Here is a 3,506-nt window from a genome sequence, read left to right as displayed (position 1 = left end):
TAAATGACTAAATTTGCCGTAGAAATAGTAGGATTTATTAGGTAACATAATAATTTCAATTTTGACATGTTTTGTTTAATAATTATTTTAATTTTCTTAATTTTTATAATTTGGTTTGTAAAATCAACTAAAATACTTATTGTTAGTAAATTTATTTCTGCTGGGATTTTATTTTTACAAATTCGGGTTCAAATTGTAATTTTAATTATTTTCGGTTACGAAGCAATAGACTAGTGGGATAAATTGTAAATAGCGCTTTAATATTTAGGTAATTTTTCTTTTTTCATTTTCTCCATGATGATGGGTAATAGTAGGTGAACGAGTAAGAAATCTACCAATTGATGCAGAAATGCAAAAAATATTTTTAAATTTTAAAGCTTTCTCCTTTTGAATAGTTCAGTTAAATTGTATTAAGTCAATCCTTCTTAGCTTTTCTGTTTGCTTGGTATTTGTAGTTGGTTTATCATAATAATGAATTTACATACACGTTATCAAACAATAGATACGGTAATATAGAAGATATAATTTTTCTTATGTTTTACTAGAATATTTAATCGCTAGAGCACACATTGTTCATGCAAAAATACAATATTAAAATATTATAATACTTAAGTAATTATCTTCAGGTCAGAATAATGCTGTAATAAACATCACAATCACGGGCTTTATGAGCGAAGAAAAATGGTCCTCATGACGACGAAATTGAAATCTTGACTAAAATTTCTGTATTTTTATGGTTCATTTCTATGTTTGTAGTTTCAATAAGAATTCGACATGAGTTGCTTATGTATAATTAGAATATAATTTTTCAGTATTTTTCATACTTCAACAATTTCTTATTTACAGAACAAAAGAAGGTAGCATTTTCACTTAAGAATACTTATAACAACTTTAATCACATAAAAAAGGTTTTACTTTGTGACAATCACAGATAAAACTATTTTATGTAATTCTTTAATACCAATGACCAAATTAATGACAAAAGATTTTTAAAACTCGAGATATATAGTCATTTATTTAAACTAATGAAATTTTGAATAAAGAAATTCTGAACTGATACTGTCATGATTCAGGTCTTAAGGCCTGTCGTTGGTTAGAGTTGTTTCCTAGCGAAACGTACGAGTGGCAAGCTTTTTGAGAAGTCCTTCCATCTCCACTGTTGGATGTGGACGACGGCCTTTAGACCCGAATCAGGACAACATTAGTTAACCTACTGGCCGCGAAAGCCTTCACGAATTTGAAGGAAATTCTTTTTCCTAAATAGTTTTTATATTCTTTAATTTAAGGAAGAAGTTCAGGAAACAGTAAAATTTTAGATAATTGCCTACTTTAACCACAAGGAAGTAGAATTCCTAAACAATTGTTAAGATCATAAATATGGTATGAAAAAAAAAATGACGTAGGCCAAAGTTAAAGAAACAGTAAAACTAATATTCTGTTTTTACATCCCAAGGGACATCATTCTTGTTAGCTTACCGACCTATTATGTAAAGGCTTTAACGATAGTGAACCTTTTGAATCTGCTATTCAGACATATGTATTTATTAAAATATTATATATGCTGAAATGGAAATTAGACAACAAATCTAACTCCAGAGTTCGGTATGTAGGTATACATCAACACCTAACGTAAGCTATTTGTTTTACGAAAGTATTTAACGTAATAGCTTAGCGGAAAACTCCAGTCGACAATGAAAAAAATGAACACGCCCTACATTTTATAAAATGAAATTCCTTTTTGAACTTGAAAGTTTTTAGGTTTTTTATTTAGTAGCTACCTCTTGTATTTTAAACTTTTTACTCCACACGTATTTATATGGGGACCCTTTTGTAAAATTTTATCAAATAACGCAACCAGAGTTTAACAAAATATAAATTGAAATACTCCGGGAGTATTAATGCTTAATCTAACTGAGGGTTGCCGCATATCGTTTTCAATTAATAAATATGTTAGGTATGAAAATGCGTTCTTGTCTTTCAAAAAATTAGTTTTCAATATTCAATTACTGAACATATAATGAAAAGCAAAATGAGCTTATGGTTGTAAAACCTTTACAAAATGTTAAACTTTCATTTTAATAAAAAAAATATATTTCTACATGTAATATTGCCCGCATGGTTTCGTCAACTTCGTCCATCCCCATCTATTTTATCCAACCTCATTATCTCTGCACCGAACGAATTAAATTTTCCATCTAATTTTTTCAGTGATTTTATTTTAAAATATAAGAATAATTTCGTAAATGCGACAGAAGCACAAAACCAGAAATTTGGGGAAAAGCGGGTATCATCATCATCATCATAAGGTCGTCAGTCCTAAGACTGGTTGGACACGCATCTTCACGCTTTCCTATCCTGCGCTAATCTTCGCATTTCCCTAAAGCTAGAGTAACCCATATCCTTAACTATTTGCGATTTAGATTACTATATAGGTCTACCTCTACCTCTTCCAACTTCCGTTTCTGCCTCTAATATGTCTCTGACTAGACCTTCATGCCTGAGAAGGTGTCTTACTTACCTAACTCGTTCTCTTACTCTTTCTAATACCTCTTCATTTCTAACCTTCTCTATCCACGGTATCCTCATCATTCGCCTATAACACGACATTTCGAACGCTATTCACAAAATGCTGTCTGCATTTGGCGCTTGAAGGGGCAGAAACCTTGCAGACGGTACTTTTCTCCGAGCGGGATATTGAGATATGGTCAATCAATGCATTGAGACTGAAGCCACTTCTAGGAATTAGGACCCTCTGGTGCGGACGGGACGTACCTAATCCCTGTCAGGCTTCGCTCCCCGGTCGAAGCAAATTACAATAGTGACATTTCTACCTCTGTATGCTGGGTTAACTACTACCACTATGTGTCCAACCTTAAATAGACCAGGCATGTTGGAAAATTCCCATCTGAGATCCTGGTTAGTCTGTGTTGTGTTACGTCAGGTGGGGTAGGTTAGGTTAGGCTAAGGTGAATAACAGTCCCGTCCTCCCTCTTACTGTTCTATTAAGTACATATACATATAAAATAGGGGAAGAGGGGAGCCAGAATCATATATGTCTGTAAACAAACTGACTCGTTGATTGCAGTGCGACTGTTATAACATCCTTGGCGAAAAGCAAGAGAAATTTCCACCAAAAAAATTGATCTTTTCCCTAGTTCGCTGGATCTGCTCGCAGGGATAGCCTAGAATACTAGGATTCGTTAGTAATTGTAAAGACTGATACGTGGAATAGTTGTTTACGCCCGCCCGGCGATATTGACTGTCACGTCCCGTTGACTACATATTCTACTGCCGTAAAGAACACATTCTATACATTAGGGATAAATGCTATACACCATCGATAATAGTACTCTCACTTCCAAATTTAAACGGGTTCAACAAGTGAAATGACAATGCTTCGAATTAAAAACGTTTCAACACAAAAATGCCTTTAGTAATATTTAGTCGGGTTCTATCAAGGACATTTTAATATAATTTGTTTCATCTGACGATATGGGCATTGCCAA

Source organism: Agrilus planipennis, unplaced genomic scaffold (genome assembly GCF_000699045.2).
Source record: "Agrilus planipennis isolate EAB-ADULT unplaced genomic scaffold, Apla_2.0 scaffold96, whole genome shotgun sequence".
NCBI lineage: Eukaryota > Metazoa > Arthropoda > Insecta > Coleoptera > Buprestidae > Agrilus > Agrilus planipennis.
This window is presented reverse-complemented; position numbering follows the sequence as displayed.